The sequence below is a fragment of the Pseudophryne corroboree genome, chromosome 3 (genome assembly GCF_028390025.1).
Source record: "Pseudophryne corroboree isolate aPseCor3 chromosome 3, aPseCor3.hap2, whole genome shotgun sequence".
Classification (NCBI taxonomy): domain Eukaryota; kingdom Metazoa; phylum Chordata; class Amphibia; order Anura; family Myobatrachidae; genus Pseudophryne; species Pseudophryne corroboree.
Genome location: NC_086446.1, coordinates 685,475,812 through 685,495,747, shown reverse-complemented (window position 1 = coordinate 685,495,747; position 19,936 = coordinate 685,475,812). Strand labels below are relative to the sequence as shown.

At 47.1% G+C, this 19,936-nt stretch overlaps 1 long non-coding RNA gene across 1 annotated transcript in view; it reads right to left on the bottom strand.

Moving 5' to 3' along the window:
• Positions 1 to 19,936, bottom strand: part of LOC135056604 (uncharacterized) — a 99,616-nt gene that overhangs the window by 55,155 nt on the left and 24,525 nt on the right. The window contains exon 2 of the long non-coding RNA XR_010244024.1: positions 18,541 to 18,712. This is a non-coding gene — a long non-coding RNA (uncharacterized LOC135056604). The remainder of the gene's footprint in view (positions 1 to 18,540; positions 18,713 to 19,936) is intronic.

Sequence of the window (19,936 nt, the reverse complement as noted above, 5' to 3'; positions counted from 1 at the left end):
GAAAACATGGCATGCTGATCCAATAGAAACAGATAACACAAGGTAATGGCCTAGCTATCTGATAGCTCAGACCACACATACAGCAGATAGGCTGTACAGTAGTTACACAGAATACATACAGGAATGAGCCACAGCAGTGGCTCATGACAGAACCATGTACCTTTTCAGGACTTTCATGAAGGTTTGAATTGAGGAGTTAAGGATGGGACGGTCAAATATCTTTAGTTGTTTGAGTTGGGTCCTGGCCTGGCCATGTTGAAGACTAGGGACATTCATATTATCCGAAGCATTGCTTGCAAAGAAATCCTTAAGGCAAAGTTGTCTACCAACTTCATACATGTCTACATGCCACTTGAAATTATCCTGGGGAAGGGTAAGGACAAAGGAGAGATCCAAGTCTCTAGCACTAGTTCAGCTCCTGGGCTAGCATAAGTGAACTGGCACAGGACACTCTCCACATAGACATAAATTGGAAATAGTAACCATGCCTGAAGCATGGCGAGCAAAGCAAGACATTTTAATGTTCCAAACAAATATAATTATGTTCTGAAACAGTTTAGTTATGCTAACCCAGGGAGTCCAGTGGCGTGCGGTGAGGTCATTGGCTGGTGAGGCAATACAGCCATAATGTCCGCCGAATCCTGCCGATGACCCCTACTGCCGCCGAGCCAATGCCCGCTGCTGCCTCTGAGCTGATGCCCGCTGCCACCGCCAATGGCTTACAAACTCGCCCACCATCAACTGACCCAGCCCTCCACCACTAATTTGCATCTCAGTCCGATGCCGCCAATGCCCGCTGCCTGCCTGCTCATCATACTTGTGATACATGGTACATTTTTATAGAAAAACAAATAAAAATTAGTGTTTGGGACTGGGAAGGGAGTGGGAGGAGGACATGAATGCAATTTTGTTGTCCAGGGCTTCCATTAACTTAATGGAGAATGGTCTGAATGGGTTAAACAATGAAAAAAAAAACGTGTGAGGTCCCCCCTCCTAAGTATAACCAGCCTCGGGCTCTTTGAGCCGGTCCTGGTTGTTTAAATACTGGGGGGGGAAATTGGACAGGGGTTCCCCGTATTTAGACAACCAGCACCGGGCTCCACTAGCCAGGGACATAATGCCACAGCCGGGGGACACATTTGTGTAGGCCCCTGCGGCCGTGGCATTACGCCCCCCCCCCCCCCCAACTAGTCACCCCTGGCTGGGGTTCCTTGGAGGAGAGGGGACCCCTTAAATCAAGGGTTCCCCCCCTCCAGGCACCCAAGGGCCAGGGGTGAAACCCGAGGCTGTCCCCAGCAGCCCTGGGGGGTGGGTGCCGGGCTGATAGCCATAAGTGTGTAAAAAAAAGAATAATCTTTTTTGTTGTGGAACTACAAGGCCCAGTAAGCCTCCCCCGCTTGCTGGTACTTGGAAAACCTCAAGTACCAGCATGCGGGGAAATAACGGGCCCGCTGGTACCTGTAGTTCTACAACAAATAAATTACCCAAATAAAAACAAGACACACACACAGTGACAGTACAAATTTCTTAAAACACACACACTCACACATACTTACCTACATCCCACGCCGATCACGTCCACTTGTCCATGTAGAATCCAATAGCGGTACCTGTAAAAATGAGAGAGAGAGATTACTTACCTACATTCCACGCCGATCACGTCCACTTGTCCATGTAGAATCCAATAGGGGTACCTGTAAAAATGAAAAATAGGATTTTAATTACCTACCGGTAAATCCTTTTCTCGTAGTCCGTAGAGGATGCTGGGGTCCATTTTAGTACCATGGGGTATAAACGGTTCCGCAGGAGCCTTCGGCACTTTAAGACTTTTCAACAGTGTGAACTGGCTCCTCCCTCTATGCCCCTCCTCCAGACCTCAGTATAGGAACTGTGCCCGAGGAGACGGACAACTTCGAGAGAAAAATTTACATTAAACTAGTGGCGAGATTCACACCAGCTCACACCATACCAAAAACATGTCGCCTAACATGGCCTTTAACATAACCCATGCTAACGTGCATGCATAACACAACAGCAACTGCTGTAAAACATCTTAACACATAAGAACCTGTGTAAAAAGACAAAACGTAAAACCTGTAAAACTTAGCAAATGTGTTTGCCCCTGACTAAATAGCTGCTCGGCAAATTTGCAATGCCGAAACACCCCGGGCAGCTGCCCAGGACGAACCCACTTTCCTTGTAGAGTGGGCCTTTACCGAACTCGGTAACGGCAATCCTACCGTGATATAAGCATGCTGAATGGTACCTCTGATCCAGCGCGCAATAGTCTCCTTATAAGCAGGACCCCCAATCTTGTTGGGGTCATAGAGGACAAACAAGGATTCTGTTTTCCTTATCCAAGCCGTTCTTGCAACATAAGTCCTCAACGCTCTGACGACATCCAACGACTTTGAAACGGCTGAGGTGTCAGAAGCCACTGGCACCACCACAGGTTGGTTGATATGGAAATAAGACACAACCTTTGGAAGAAAATGCAGATGCGTCCGCAGTTCAGCTCTATCTTCATGAAAAATCAAATAAGGACTCTTGTGTGACAGAGCCCCTAATTCAGACACTCGTCTGCCTGAGGCCAAGGCCAACAGCATGACCACTTTCCAAGTGAGAAACTTCAACTCTACCTCTTGTAAAGGCTCAAACCAGTCTGATTTAAGGAACTGCAACACCACATTAAGATCCCATGGCGCCGCAGGAGGCACAAAGGGAGGTTGGATGCGCAGAACCCCCTTCATGAACGTCTGGACCTCAGGAAGGGAAGCCAACTGTTTCTGAAATTTGGACCTAGATAGACCCTAATCTCAAGCTAGCATCCACACTCGCCTGTAGAAATAGGAGAAGACGTCCTAATTTAAACTCCACCACAGAAGACTTCTTGGATTCACACCAAGATACATATTTTCTACAAATACGATGGTAATGTTTGGACGTTACCCCTTTCCTGGCCAGAATAAGTGTGGGAATGACTTCATTGGAAATACATTTACGGGCTAGGATCTGGTGCTCAACAGCCATGCCATCAAACGCAGCCGCGGTAAGTCTTGATAAACAAACAGCCCCTGCTGAAGCAGGTCCTCGCGAAGAGGAAGAGGCTGAGGATCTTCCAGTAATAACTCCTGAAGATCTGGATACCAAGCCCTCCTTGGCCAGTGTGGAGCAATGAGAATTGCTCGAACCCTTGTTCTTCTGATGATCTTGAGAACTTTTGGTATTAGTGGAAGTGGAGGGAATAGATACACCGACTGAAACACCCACTGGGTCACCAGTGCATCCATTGCTATTGCTTGTGGGTCTCTCGACCTGGAACAATATTTCTGAAGCTTCTTGTTGAGACGTGATGCCATCATATCTACTTGAGGAACGCCCCAACGATCTGCTACCTCTGCAAAGACTTAGTGGGTGGAGGCCCCATTCTCCTGGATGGAGATCGTGTCTGCTGAGGAAGACTGCTTCCCAGTTGTCCACTCCCGGAATGAAAATTGCCACCAGGATCCAAGTCTGAATCCCGAACCTGCGTCCCTCCAGGAGGTGAGAACTTTGAAGCCACCACAAGCGTGAAATACTGGCTTTTGTAGACAGGATTATCCTCCGGTGCACGTGTAGGTGCGATCCAGACCACTTGTCCAGTAGGTCCCATTGGAACACCCTGGCGTGGAATCGGCCAAATTGTAGAACCTCGTAGGCCACTACCATCTTCCCCAGCAGGCGGATGCACTGATGAATCAATACGCGTGCTGGTTTTAAAACTTGTTTGACCATCCTCTGGATCTCCAGAGCCTTTTCCACTGGTAGGAATACTTTCTGTGCTTCTGTGTCCAATATCATTCCCAGAAATGATAACCTCATTGTGGGTTCCAATTGTGATTTTGGAAGGTTTATGATCCAACCGTGCTGTTGAAGCACCGTCAGGGAAAGTGCAATGTTCAGCACTAGTTTCTCCCTGGATCTCGCTTTTATGAGGAGATTGTTCAAGTATGGGATGACTTTGACTCCTTTTTTTGCGAAGAAGAACCATCATCTCCGCCATCACCTTGGTGAATATTCTCGGAGTCGTGGAGAGCTCGAAAGGCAATGTTTGGAACTGGTAGTGGCAGTCCTGCACCGCAAACCTCAGGTATGCCTGATGCGGCGGGTAGATGGGAACATGTAAATAAGCATCTTTGATGTTCATCGATACCAGAAATTCCTTTTCCTCCAAGCTGGATATCACCGCTCTCAGGGATTCCATCTTGAATTTGAACCTTTTCAAATAAAGATTCAGAGTCTTTCAGTTTAAAATCGGTCTGACCGAGCCGTCCGGTTTCAGCACTACAAACAGGCTTGAATAAAACCCTTTTTCCTGTTGTGACACAGGAACTAAGGAAATTACGTTGTCTTGACATAATTTCTGTATTGCGTTCAGCACTTTTGCTCTGTCCTGAACAGAAGCTGGTAAGGTTGATTTGAAAAATCGGCATGGGAGAAGGTCCTAAAATTCCAATTTGTACCCCTTGGGATACTATCTGCAATACCCAAGGATCCATATCTGAGTGAACCCAGACCTGGTTGAAAGACAGAAGACGTGCCCCCACCCGATTGTACTCCCGCAGGGGAGCCCCAGCGTCATGCTGAGGTCTTAGCAGAAGTAGCTGTTGACTTCTGCTCCTGCGAGCCTGATGGTGTTGTACATTTTGTACCTCTTCCTCAACCTCTTCCTGCGAAGAAGGGGGTACCCTTTGCCTTTTCGGACTTGTTGGGCCGAAAGGATTGCATCGTATAAATATGAAATCCTTTCCTAGGTGGAGCAGCTGCGGAAGGCAGAAATGCTGACTTGCCTGATGTAGTTGTTAAAATCATGGCATCCAGCTTGTCTCCAAAGAGGGCTTCTCTCTATGTTAACAAGCAAGTTGTCAGACCATTTTTCCACAGCGTTACCTACCCACGCACAAGCAATGGTGGGCCTGAGCACCGTTCCGTTAGCCGTATATATGGATTTTAGGGTTGTTTCTAATTTACGGTCAGGTGGATCTTTTAAAGTGGCTGAACCAGGGGCAGGCAAAACAATTTTCTTAGACAGCCGAGAAACTGAGGTGTCTATCATTGAGGGTGTCTCCCATTTGTGCCTGTCTTCCTCAGGGAAAGGGTACGCTACACGTATCCTTCTGGGAAGGGTACATTTTTTCTCAGGGTTAGGCCAGGATTCTTCAAAGAACGCATTCAAATCCTTTGAAGGAGGAAAAGTCCCAACCTGCTTTTTATTTAATTTAAAATAATCCTTTTCCTCTGGAACCTGTGTTGTTTCAGGAAACTCCAACACCTCCTTTATAGCAACTATCATACATTAGTGATGAGCGGGTTCGGTTTCTCGGAAACCGAACCCCCCCGAACTTCACGCTTTTTACACGGGTCCGTGGCAGACTCGGATCTTCCCGCCTTGCTCGGCTAACCCGAGCGCGCCCGAACGTCATCATCCCGCTGTCGGATTTTCGCGAGGCTCGTATTCTATCGCGAGACTCGGATTCTATATAAGGAGCCGCGCGTCGCCGCCATTTTCACACGTGCATTGAGATTGATAGGGAGAGGACGTGGCTGGCGTCCTCTCCGTTTAGATAGAGAGTGAGACACTTGATTTACTGGAGCATTAGGAGTACTCAGAGAGTGCAGAGTTTTGCTGATAATTATACTAGTGACCACCAGTTTTATTTATTATTTAATATAATCCGTTCTCTGCCTGAAAAAAAACGATACACAGTCACATACCATATCTGTGCTCAGCCTCAGTGTGCTGCATGATAATATCATCTATGTATATCTGACTGTGCTGAGTAGTGCTCACTGCTCACACAGCTTAATTGTGGGGGAGACTGGGGAGCAGTTATAGCAGGAGTACATATTTAACAGTGCACACTTTTGCTGCCAGAGTGCCAGTGTGACTGACCAGCAGTGACCACCAGTATATTGTCTGCCTGAAAAAGTTAAACACTCGTGTGGTGTTTTTTTTTTTTATTCTATAAACGCATTCTGCTGACAGTGTCCAGCAGGTCCGTCATTCATTATATTTCTATCTTCTTCATACTAGTAGTTTAGGAGTCTGCAGTGCTGACAGTGTCCAGCAGGTCCGTCATTATATACTATATACCTGTCCTGCAGTAGTGATATATATATATTTTTTATATCATTATCATCCAGTCTATACTAGCAGACGCAGTACGGTAGTCCACGGCTGTAGCTACCTCTGTGTCGGCAGTCACTCGTCCATAATTGTATACCTACCTGTGGTGGTTTTTTTTTTTTCTATCTTCTTCATACTAGTAGTTTAGGAGTCTGCAGTGCTGACAGTGTCCAGCAGGTCCGTCATTATACAATATATACCTGTCCTGCAGTAGTGATATATATATATATTTTTTATATCATTATCATCCAGTCTATACTAGCAGACGCAGTACGGTAGTCCACGGCTGTAGCTACCTCTGTGTCGGCACTGGCAGTCGCTCGTCCATAATTGTATACCTACCTGTGGTGTTTTTTTTTTTTTCTATCTTCTTCATACTAGTAGTTTAGGAGTCTGCAGTGCTGACAGTGTCCAGCAGGTCCGTCATTATACAATATATACCTGTACTGCAGTAGTGATATATATATATATTTTTTATATCATTATCATCCAGTCTATACTAGCAGACGCAGTACGGTAGTCCACGGCTGTAGCTACCTCTGTGTCGGCACTGGCAGTCGCTCGTCCATAATTGTATACCTACCTGTGGTGGTTTTTTTTTTTTTCTATCTTCTTCATACTAGTAGTTTAGGAGTCTGCAGTGCTGACAGTGTCCAGCAGGTCCGTCATTATACAATATATACCTGTCCTGCAGTAGTGATATATATATATTTTTTATATCATTATCATCCAGTCTATACTAGCAGACGCAGTACGGTAGTCCACGGCTGTAGCTACCTCTGTGTCGGCACTGGCAGTCGCTCGTCCATAATTGTATACCTACCTGTGGTGGTTTTTTTTTTTTCTATCTTCTTCATACTAGTAGTTTAGGAGTCTGCAGTGCTGACAGTGTCCAGCAGGTCCGTCATTATACAATATATACCTGTCCTGCAGTAGTGATATATATATATATTTTTTATATCATTATCATCCAGTCTATACTAGCAGACGCAGTACGGTAGTCCACGGCTGTAGCTACTTCTGTGTCGGCACTGGCAGTCGCTCGTCCATAATTGTATACCTACCTGTGGTGGGTTTTTTTTTTCCTATCTTCTTCATACTAGTAGTTTAGGAGTCTGCAGTGCTGACAGTGTCCAGCAGGTCCGTCATTATACAATATATACCTGTCCTGCAGTAGTGATATATATATATATTTTTTATATCATTATCATCCAGTCTATACTAGCAGACGCAGTACGGTAGTCCACGGCTGTAGCTACCTCTGTGTCGGCAGTCGCTCGTCATCCATAAGTATACTAGTATCCATCCATCTCCATTGTTTACCTGAGGTGCCTTTTAGTTGTGCCTATTAAAATATGGAGAACAAAAATGTTGAGGTTCCAAAAATAGGGAAAGATCAAGATCCACTTCCACCTCGTGCTGAAGCTGCTGCCACTAGTCATGGCCGAGACGATGAAATGCCATCAACGTCGTCTGCCAAGGCCGATGCCCAATGTCATAGTACAGAGCATGTAAAATCCAAAACACCAAATATCAGTAAAAAAAGGACTCAAAAATCTAAAATAAAATCGTCGGAGGAGAAGCGTAAACTTGCCAATATGCCATTTACCACACGGAGTGGCAAGGAACGGCTGAGGCCCTGGCCTATGTTCATGGCTAGTGGTTCAGCTTCACATGAGGATGGAAGCACTCAGCCTCTCACTAGAAAAATTAAAAGACTTAAGCTGGCAAAAGCACAGCAAAGAACTGTGCGTTCTTCGAAATCACAAATCCACAAGGAGAGTCCAATTGTGTCGGTTGCGATGCCTGACCTTCCCAACACTGGACGTGAAGAGCATGCGCCTTCCACCATTTGCACGCCCCCTGCAAGTGCTAGAAGGAGCACCCGCAGTCCAGTTCCTGATAGTCAGATTGAAGATGTCAGTGTTGAAGTACACCAGGATGAGGAGGATATGGGTGTTGCTGGCGCTGGGGAGGAAATTGACCAGGAGGATTCTGATGGTGAGGTGGTTTGTTTAAGTCAGGCACCCGGGGAGACACCTGTTGTCCGTGGGAGGAATATGGCCATTGACATGCCTGGTGAAAATACCAAAAAAATCAGCTCTTCGGTGTGGAAGTATTTCAACAGAAATGCGGACAACATTTGTCAAGCCGTGTGTTGCCTTTGTCAAGCTGTAATAAGTAGGGGTAAGGACGTTAACCACCTCGGAACATCCTCCCTTATACGTCACCTGCAGCGCATTCATCATAAGTCAGTGACAAGTTCAAAAACTTTGGGCGACAGCGGAAGCAGTCCACTGACCAGTAAATCCCTTCCTCTTGTAACCAACCTCACGCAAACCACCCCACCAACTCCCTCAGTGTCAATTTCCTCCTTCCCCAGGAATGCCAATAGTCCTGCAGGCCATGTCACTGGCAATTCTGACGAGTCCTCTCCTGCCTGGGATTCCTCCGATGCATCCTTGCGTGTAACGCCTACTGCTGCTGGCGCTGCTGTTGTTGCTGCTGGGAGTCGATGGTCATCCCAGAGGGGAAGTCGTAAGACCACTTTTACTACTTCCACCAAGCAATTGACTGTCCAACAGTCCTTTGCGAGGAAGATGAAATATCACATCAGTCATCCTGCTGCAAAGCGGATAACTGAGGCCTTGGCATCCTGGGCGGTGAGAAACGTGGTTCCGGTATCCATCATTACTGCAGAGCCAACTAGAGACTTGTTGGAGGTACTGTGTCCCCGGTACCAAATACCATCTAGGTTCCATTTCTCTAGGCAGGCGATACCGAAAATGTACACAGACCTCAGAAAAAGACTCGCCAGTGTCCTAAAAAATGCAGTTGTACCCAATGTCCACTTAACCACTGACATGTGGACAAGTGGAGCAGGGCAGACTCAGGACTATATGACTGTGACAGCCCACTGGGTAGATGTATTGACTCCCGCCGCAAGAACAGCAGCGGCGGCACCAGTAGCAGCATCTCGCAAACGCCAACTCTTTCCTAGGCAGGCTACGCTTTGTATCACCGCTTTCCAGAATACGCACACAGCTGAAAACCTCTTACGGCAACTGAGGAAGATCATCGCAGAATGGCTTACCCCAATTGGACTCTCCTGTGGATTTGTGGCATCGGACAACGCCAGCAATATTGTGTGTGCATTAAATCTGGGCAAATTCCAGCACGTCCCATGTTTTGCACATACCTTGAATTTGGTGGGGCAGAATTATTTAAAAAACGAGAGGGGCGTGCAAGAGATGCTGTCGGTGGCCAGAAGAATTGCGGCACACTTTCGGCGTACAGGCACCACGTACAGAAGACTGGAGCACCACCAAAAACGCCTGAACCTGCCCTGCCATCATCTGAAGCAAGAAGTGGTAACGAGGTGGAATTCAACCCTCTATATGCTTCAGAGGTTGGAGGAGCAGCAAAAGGCCATTCAAGCCTATACAACTGAGCACGATATAGGAGGTGGAATGCACCTGTCTCAAGCGCAGTGGAGAATGATTTTAACGTTGTGCAAGGTTCTGCAACCTTTTGAACTTGCCACACGTGAAGTCAGTTCAGACACTGCCAGCCTGAGTCAGGTCATTCCCCTCATCAGGCTTTTGCAGAAGAAGCTGGAGACATTGAAGGAGGAGCTAACACAGAGCGATTCCGCTAGGCATGTGGGACTTGTGGATGGAGCCCTTAATTCGCTTAACAAGGATTCACGGGTGGTCAATCTGTTGAAATCAGAGCACTACATTTTGGCCACCGTGCTCGATCCTAGATTTAAAACCTACCTTGGATCTCTCTTTCCGGCAGACAGAAGTCTGCTGGGGTTCAAAGAACTGCTGGTGAGAAAATTGTCAAGTCAAGCGGAACGCGACCTGTCAACATCTCCTCCTTCACATTCTCCCGCAACTGGGGGTGCGAGGAAAAGGCTCAGAATTCCGAGCCCACCCGCTGGCGGTGATGCAGGGCAGTCTGGAGCGACTGCTGATGCTGACATCTGGTCCGGACTGAAGGACCTGACGATTACGGACATGTCGTCTACTGTCACTGCATATGATTCTCTCCCCATTGAAAGAATGGTGGAGGATTATATGAGTGACCGCATCCAAGTAGGCACGTCAGACAGTCCGTACTTATACTGGCAGGAAAAAGAGGCAATTTGGAGGCCCTTGCACAAACTGGCTTTATTCTACCTAAGTTGCCCTCCCCCAAGTGTGTACTCCGAAAGAGTGTTTAGTGCCGCCGCTCACCTTGTCAGCAATCGGCGTACGAGGTTACATCCAGAAAATGTGGAGAAGATGATGTTCATTAAAATTAATTATAATCAATTCCTCCGTGGAGACATTCACCAGCAGCAATTGCCTCCACAAAGTACACAGGGAGCTGAGATGGTGGATTCCAGTGGGGACGAATTGATAATCTGTGAGGAGGGGGATGTACACGGTGATATATCGGAGGATGATGATGAGGTGGACATCTTGCCTCTGTAGAGCCAGTTTGTGCAAGGAGAGATTAATTGCTTCTTTTTTGGTGGGGGTCCAAACCAACCCGTCATTTCAGTCACAGTCGTGTGGCAGACCCTGTCACTGAAATGATGGGTTGGTTAAAGTGTGCATGTCCTGTTTATACAACATAAGGGTGGGTGGGAGGGCCCAAGGACAATTCCATCTTGCACCTCTTTTTTCTTTCATTTTTCTTTGCGTCATGTGCTGTTTGGGGAGTAGTTTTTGGAAGGGCCATCCTGCGTGACACTGCAGTGCCACTCCTAGATGGGCCAGGTGTTTGTGTCGGCCACTTGGGTCGCTTATCTTAGTCACACAGCTACCTCATTGCGCCTCTTTTTTTCTTTGCGTCATGTGCTGTTTGGGGGGTGTTTTTTGGAAGGGCCATCCTGCGTGACACTGCAGTGCCACTCCTAGATGGGCCAGGTGTTTGTGTCGGCCACTAGGGTCGCTTAGCTTACTCACACAGCTACCTCATTGCGCCTCTTTTTCTTCTTCTTTGCGTCATGTGCTGTTTGGGGGGTGTTTTTTGGAAGGGCCATCCTGCGTGACACTGCAGTGCCACTCCTAGATGGGCCAGGTGTTTGTGTCGGCCACTTGGGTCGCTGAGCTTAGTCATCCAGCGACCTCGGTGCAAATTTTAGGACTAAAAATAATATTGTGAGGTGTGAGGTGTTCAGAATAGACTGAAAATGAGTGGAAATTATGGTTATTGAGGTTAATAATACTTTGGGATCAAAATGACCCCCAAATTCTATGATTTAAACTGTTTTTTAGGGTTTTTTGAAAAAAACACCGGAATCCAAAACACACCCGAATCCGACAAAAAAAATTCGGTGAGGTTTTGCCAAAACGCGTTCGAACCCAAAACACGGCCGCGGAACCGAACCCAAAACCAAAACACAAAACCCGAAAAATTTCCGGTGCTCATCACTATACATACATTGTATGCTTTTGGCTAATTTGGGGTCTACCCCTCTCAAATCCACAGTGTCGACGTCAGAGTCGGAATCTGTGTCTGTGTCCCCTTGCATTATCTGGGCCAGAGACCTTTTCTGGGAACTGGATGGGACCCAGGTGGATGATATGGAAGGGTCAGTAAACAGTGCATCCTCCACAGACTGCCTCCAATATTTAGTCTGTTGTTCAGACTCAGAGAACATTCTCACCCACTCCGGCTCCTTCTGAGAGGGAAGGGCCCCACATTACCTTCTTGTGCATCTAAAATGGGTTCTTCCTGGGAAGATCCCTCCCCAATGTCTGACGTGTTACACACTTGTACACACACACACACCCCTATCACACAGGGGAGCTATTGGGGACAGATCCACACTAAAGTCTGTCAGAGAGACACAGAGGGATCTGCCAGTCCACACACTGCGCCTTATTGTGAATTGTGGAAATATTACCCACTTACAGCGCATATAGCAATAATAGGCCCACAGACCTATTATAATGAACACTCTCTGCCCCTTGTATAACACCCTGTACTTGTATCAGCGTTGTCATGAGGAGAAACAGCATTCAGGAGCTTCACACTGGAATTTCTGCAGGAGAAAATGGCACCCAGTGAGTGTTCTGGCAAGTCTGAGGAGAAGCCCCGCCCTTCAGCCTCAGCAATGTAATATTTATACTGGCTGTGGATGGCACATCAGCAGCTGTACATGTATGTACCCTTTTTGCCAGTGAGAGTAAGGTTTTAAAACATGCCCTCAGAGCGCCCCTCCCACGCTCAGCACCCTTGTGCTGAGAGACATGGCGCGCAGCGTCCTGGCGCGCAGCGTCCTGCCGCTGCGCGTGTACCTGTATGCCGCCAACGATGACCGGAGGATCCCCTCTCTGCAGGACTCACCAGCCTTCTGACTTCTGGCTCTGTTAGGGGGTGGCGGCAGAGCTGTTGGAGTGAACGCTGGCCAGGCTTGGGCTGTGTTCAGTACCCTTCAGGAGCTAATGGTGTCCTGTCAGCGGAAGCAGAACCATTAACTAATTGAGAGGTTGGTTCCTACTCCCCCCCCCCCCCCCCTAAGTCCCACGAAGCAGGGAAGCTGTTGCCAGGAGCTTCCCTGTAAAATAAAAAACCTAAGAAAGTCTTTTTCCAGCAAAGCTCTGTAGAGCTACACTAGTGTGCATCCAGTCTCCTGGGCACATTTTCTAAACTGAGGTCTGGAGGAGGGGCATAGAGGGAGGAGCCAGTTCACACTGTTGAAAAGTCTCCTGGGCCCATTTTATAAACTGAGGTCTGGAGGAGGGGTATAGAGGGAGGAGCCAGTTCACACTGTTGAAAAGTCTTAAAGTGCCGAAGGCTCCTGCGGAACTGTCTATACCCCATGGTACTAAAATAGACCCCAGCATCCTCTAGGACTTAAGAGAAATTATACTTACAAACTTCGTTAATCTACAGGAGGGGGAAAAGGCGAGAGAGATAGAGTGAGAGAGAGAGAGACAGACTGACTAACCGGATGCTGCTGGCTGTGAGCGGGAGGACTGAGCCGGCGGAGGAGGACAGAGGAGAGCCGCACTCACTTCAGGGCCACTGCTGCTACTGTGAGCGGGTGGACGGAGCCGGCGGAGGAGGACAGGGGAGAGCCGCACTCACTTCAGGGCCACCGCTGCTCCCGGCTACCTCCAGTCACCGCCGGGACCAGCCGCCTCCAGCACCGCATGTGGGTGATTGGACAGCGGATCCAGCACTGGATCCGCTGTCCAATCACAGGTACCTTGCTGACATAGGGGTGGTGTCCCTGTCAGCGAGGCACTTGTTTCAGTGCCGTTTTCAGCATCTTTTTCAATGGGCTTTTACAGCTCAGTGCTTGGCCCCGCCCCCCGCTCTGTCCCCGTTCCCATTATGTATGGGAGGCACAGCTATCAGTGCCTCCCAAAGTCATTTAAGGCAAGAAAATTATTAGAATTAAATAAAGAAGATACTTATGACACAGAATATGTGTCATAAGTAAATTCTCTGTATTATTTTAATAATAATCACAGGGGAGGCATTGCCTCCCCTGCCTCCTCTGACTGCACGTCCCTGGGAGTCCCATGTTCTGAACTTGAACCTATATTTTATATATGTGTCATCTAGCTGCCTAGCTCATTCAGGATAGGAAGCCAGCCCAGTGGTTGAGGACAGCCACTCCTCATCGCTTCCTAAGTCCGACCGAGAGCTGGGTCCCAGGCGTAAGGGCAGTGCTAGCTGAATAACAGTCAAATGACTGACATGTCAGGTGCTGTCAGTACCGTGGCAGCGGCCAGCCAGCAAGAGTAGACCTGGAAGGGAAAAATTGCAGGGTAGCAGCAGCTGAGGCTATAGCACTTATAAAGTGGAAGCCGGGACAGTGATGTAGAGGTAACCTTTTCAGTTCTGGTGCCCAGAATCCCTGGTGACGTCTGGAGGCTGGGAGACATGCAGAGGGCATATACCTGAGAGTCCCCATAATGGAGAGAGACATCGTTATTGAGGCCAGTGACCCTGCAAGTACCACTGCACCACCACCGCTATACCACTGGGTAGGGGTTATGTGACCGGCTGTCACTATACAATCCCGAGCGGGGGAAAGCCCAACATTCGGCATGTCGACTAACAGGGACTATTCCCTCTCCTGGGTGTCCACGACACACCACTATACCACTGGGGAGCATTTATGTGACTGCCGATCACTATACCTATGCCTGAATCCTGAGCGGGGGAAAGCATGACAGTCAGCATGGCGACCAACAGGGAGTATTCCCACTGCACATTGAGCGTAGTGAGCCATTGGGCACGCAAGGGGCTTCGCTGCGCTCGCCACCTTCCGCCGGCATTTTGCGGCCGGGATCCCGGGCCGGGGTCAGTATACTGACCTCTGGGATTCCGGCCACCAGTCTCCTAATACCAAACATACCACCGTATACTCCACTGTCACCACTGTATTATACACACAGGTGTGTGCTCCCGTTTGTTCACAAAGTGCCTGTCACACCCCCACCACCTATATGTAACTGGCTGCATCTGGTACATTCATTATATGTGCTCTGTGTACCCGTTGTACATATATACTGCATTAAGCCAGTGTCATCCTACAAATCTGTTCTGCCTGGTTAATAAACCAAAGACCTGATTAAGTTTTTTTCTGTCGTATTGACTGTTCACCATCACACGCCATTGCCTATATACCAACTATAGCGTCTGTCAATACTGCCAGCCCTCATGCCTTCTGCCTCAATACCTTGAAGCTATGCACATCACTGTAATTTACTTACATTTACATGTACAAAGTAACATGAAACAATAAAATAGACTCATATCGTGGCAGTTTGGGAGAGACTTAAGGCCCGTACACACTGGTCGATATATCGGCCGTTCTCTTGAACGGCCGATTTATCGCGGGACCGTCGGCCAGTGTGTACGGTCGATACATCTGTGAACTTCGTCTACCGATATATTGGCGCGTTGCTGTGTGTGTACGGGGCGGTCGGCCGACCGCCCGTACACATGCTGCGGCGGCCGGCGGTGATTGACAGCTGAACTGGGCTGGCGTGTGTACACGCCCGCCCAGTTCATGACGTCAGTCCCTGACGGATCGAGCAGTGTGTATGCTGAACACACTGCTCGATCCGTCCATAGATATATCTGCAGATCAATTGATCTGCAGATATATCTATTAGTGTGTACCCACCTTTACCCTCCCAGCTCCTGCAATCCCATGATCCTCCAGAACTCACAGCCCTGAGCTTGAGTGTAAAAAATGGAAGTTGTTCCATAAACTGCATCAGTTATCTCCATTTCCATCATTTTTCATCAGTGGCATTGTGTGTAGTGCAGGATCATGCGTGGCTGCAAGAGTGGGAGGGGAGCATTCTGCAGTGTTGTAGACATAGGAGGAAGAGGGACATTTATTACGTATATGATTTTTCTTTATCCTTCACAAAATGCTGCTTGTTTTGTTGAGCACCTCCAGAGAGCATGTGGGTGGCAAAGAGGCTTCGTGCCCTCGCTGTGTACACCTACACACGCTATTTACAAGTTGCCAAGTTCACCAGCAGAAAAAACATAAAATGGGGATAATAGGAGAAAGAGAAGCTGAATCACAGTAAAATAGGTTAGCTGAGAATTTTAAAAATAGCCTCGTCTTTTTCCAAAACAATACAGATTCCAGGCATTACATGTAACAGAACTAATGGCTAAATGCTATAGCAAACTAGAAAAAATACATGTGACAGTAAGATGGAAACTAAAGTTAAAATACAACCCTGCATATTTATCTCAAATCTTATATATATATAAAATTTAAACAATGAGATGGCGGCACCCGGAGTCTTAAGTAATTATTATTATTATTATTATTATTACTACAAGTGGTCCACAATGCCGTTCATACAGCATGCGACAACAGTAGGACATTACAGGGTGCACAGAACATTGCATAACATTGCACCATAATTCTCAGGGCACAGTAAATCTGGGAAGCAAGGTGAGTGAGGGAGTAATCAGCGAAGGATGGAACCTGTCTCCAATAGCAACGAATAGCAGGACCACTGGAAGAGACGAGTAGAGCCACTGGAAAAGACGAATGGTTGTGAGTGAGAGGAATTCCGGGCTAAATGGTAGCATTCTGGTAGAGGAACGGCCTGATGTAAGCGATGTTGCATACCTGGAACCAACAGGATTGAGCTAGAGATTGAATGTGGGGGAAAAAAGGAGAGGGTGGAGTCAAGGGTGACACCCAAGCAGCGGAGTTAGGGAACAGGGGAGATAATGGTGTTGTCAATAGTAATGGAGAGACTGGAATGGGGGGAGAGGGTGTATTAAGCATCAAAGCCACACAGTCAGCGTTTCAGCGCCACACCCTTGTGAAGGCATCATACAAAAGGGCTTGAATGGACCTGAAAATCTAGCTATTATGGCTTTGATGTTTAATACACGGTCACGATTACTTAAGACTCTGATTGCAGCCATCTAATTTTTTTAAATGTTCATACATTTATGGAGAGCACTGGAGCAATGTCTTGAAGGTTAGCAGGAGCACTGTACTCTTTTATATAACGAGCCCACGCGATCTTCAGAGATCTGAGAATCCGTGCCCCAGTTTGGGTTTTCCGGCCAGGCTCGGATTCCAAATTGAGGCAAAACTTCATTATCCAGGTGTTGAATATCATGGGTCTTGAATTCGATATAAGTGCCTGCATCAGTGACTCAGATGGCATTTCATAGCAGACACTGGAGAGCTGTGTGCCTCTGATACCTGTGCTGAGCTGAATTATCTGTCCACTTCAGGCTGAGCTGACCTATCTGTCCATCCACCCCAATGCTGCTGAGCTGACCTATCTGTCCATCCACCCCAATGCTGCTGAGCTGACCTATCTGTCCATCCACCCCAATGCTGCTGAGCTGACCTATCTGTCCATCCACCCCAATGCTGCTGAGCTGAGCTGACCTATCTGTCCATCCACCCCAATGCTGCTGAGCTGAACTAGCTGTCCATCCCCCACTGGTGTGTGGTGTAGGTACCATGCCCACTGCACTCGCATAATTAAATATAAGCACTGTGACTCCTCAGGCCATATCTGATTGCGTTCACATAAATATAAGTCCTGTGGAAACGCAGTGCAAGTGGTCATTTTAAAACAAAAACTCAAGTAAGTAAATAAATAATACTATAATACTATTATTGTTTATTTAATACAACTTGCGTGTTCTGTACTCCACTGCGTTCATGTCACATAAGCACTGTGACTCCTCGGTGAGTGGTAATTTTTGGAAAAAAAAATTTTTAAGTAAAAAAAATAGTACAATTATGAAAAAACATTTTGCTATCCCTAATGCACACTGAGTGAAAAATAACACTTATGTGCTTCTTATTAACCCCTACTAATTTTCACCTGTGTGCTGCCCTGGGGTGGCCAGCCTGTGCCGACATGATGGGGTCCCGCACCCCGGACCCATACCTAGTGTTAGGGACCCCCAGTGACAGAGATGCCTTGCCGTTCGGCCTTGGGGCTTAACCCTATATCTGCAGATATATGCAACCAAGATCGCTGTATTATCTGATTATTATGTATTGTTATTTTTCACTCAGCGCGCATTAGGGATAGCAATTTTTTTTTTTTACTCAGAATTATCCCTCCCTTTTAGCACCCAAATGACATCACAATCTGATTGAGCAGCTTGCCAATAAATGTGTATTGTAGTTAGAGAGGCATGGATGGGTCAGCATTAGGAGGGATTGCTGACTCCAGAGTGCCATTGGAGAAGTTAGGGGTGTCTCCAGGTAAGCTGGCTCTCAGATGCTGTAGGAGCCATTATCATGTGGCCTTACACTGGGCTATTAGACCCAGACATGTTTGTAATTATTTATAGGGTGGGTTTGGGGTGCGGTACTCCCCTACTGGTGTAGCTGGGCTGCTTCAGGTTGGCACACCCTAGCACTTCATTACCACTTATATTTTTCCCTATCACATTGTATATATTTTGTATTATTTTAATAACACTTCTCACTTATATAGCACTTATGTGCTTCTTATTAACCCCTACTAATTTTCACCTGTGTGCTGCCCTGGGATGTCCAGCCTGTGCCGACATAATGGGGTCCTGTACCTCGGATCCATACCTAGTGTTAGGGACCCCCAGTGACAGAGATGCCTTGTTGTTCGGCCTGGAGGCTTAACCCTATATCTGCAGATATATGCAACCAAGATCTCTGTATTATCTGATTATTATGTAGTGTTATTTTTCACTCAGTGTGCATTAGGGATAGCAAAATGTTTTTCTTACTCCGAATTACCCCTCCCTTTTAGCACCTAAGTGACATCACAATCTGATTGAGCAACTTGCCAATAAATGTGCAAAATAATACAATTATATTTTAGTTGTTTTTTTATTTTTAGTACAACATGTGTGTGCCTTACCTCACTGTGTCCACATAATCATAAGCACTGAATCGGTATGGATCACAATCAGTTGATAGAAGAGCAGGAGCAGCAACCAAGTACTAGTGTCATGGCTGCTGCCAGTCATGATGATAGTACTACAACATATAGAAAAGGTGATCCAGAGGACAGAAAGTTTAGGAAAGGGCACCTGAAATCAAAAACTTTCACACTGTTAAATGAGTAGATGTGTCACATATAAAAATGACAAATCAATGTAAAAAAAAGAACACTAAGGCTGAAGAACAAACTGTGTGTTCACAAATCCCTGAGGAGAGTCTAGGGGTGTCCATGTGTGAGTCTGACATTGCTGATACTGTACTTGTATAGAAGCCTCCTTCCACCATTTCTGGACCATCTGCAAATGTGGTGATGAGCAGTTCAAGTAAAGATGGTGATGATGATATAATAGAAATTGAGGATGCAATTGTGGAACAGGATGAGGGGTACATTTGTGTACTGACACTATTGAGGATGATGTTGTTTGTGTAAGTCAGCCCCCAGTGCAGCAGTTCTTGTCTGTGATAACAAAGGAAGCCATTGTGATACCTGGGCATAAAACCAAAAAAGCCACCTCTTCAGTGTGGGATTATTTTTACCCAAATCCTGACAACATTTGTGAAGGCATCTGATCCATTTGTGAGACCAAAGTTTGTAGAAGTAGGGATGTTAACCACCTCGGTACCACCTTACACGTCATTGAGGAAAGTTTATAAAATGTATATTTACAAAACTATGCAATTAACACCCTCATCATCAGCCTCCTCATTAGTGATTGGAGGTAGTCCTTCCCCAAAAAATAGTTTTATGGGGGCCCAAACAAACCAAGCATTTCAACAACAAAAGTGGAAGTTCCTGTTGCTGAGTGCTGGGTTGCAAGGGCGGATCCAGAAGAAAATGATAGGGGAGGCACCATGGAAGGGGCAAGTACATTTGCGTGCGGCTTCGGTGCATGTGAGGTGGCGCTTCTTATACAATGCCCACAGTTGCAGCGCTCATTATGCAATGTCCACTGTACTGGTAGTGACCCTTATATAGACCCCATAGTAGTGGTGCTCCTTATGCAATGCCCGTATTGCCCCCAGTAGTAATGTTGCCTGTAGTAATGCCCCCAGTTATTTGGCGCCCTAGTAGCTATGCCGCCAGTGGTAATGCCCCTGCAGTTATGACCCCAGTAGTTTACCCCCTCCCCCTTTAGTTTAGCCTCCCAGTGGTAATGCCCCCAGTAGTTTGCCTGCTTGTAGTTTAGCCACCAGTAGTAATGCCCCCCTGTAGTTTGCCCCATTGTAGTTTAGCTCCTGTAGTTATGCCCCCCTTGTAGTTTAGCCCCCAGTAGTAATGCCCACAGTAGTTTGGCCCCTGTAGTTATCCCGCA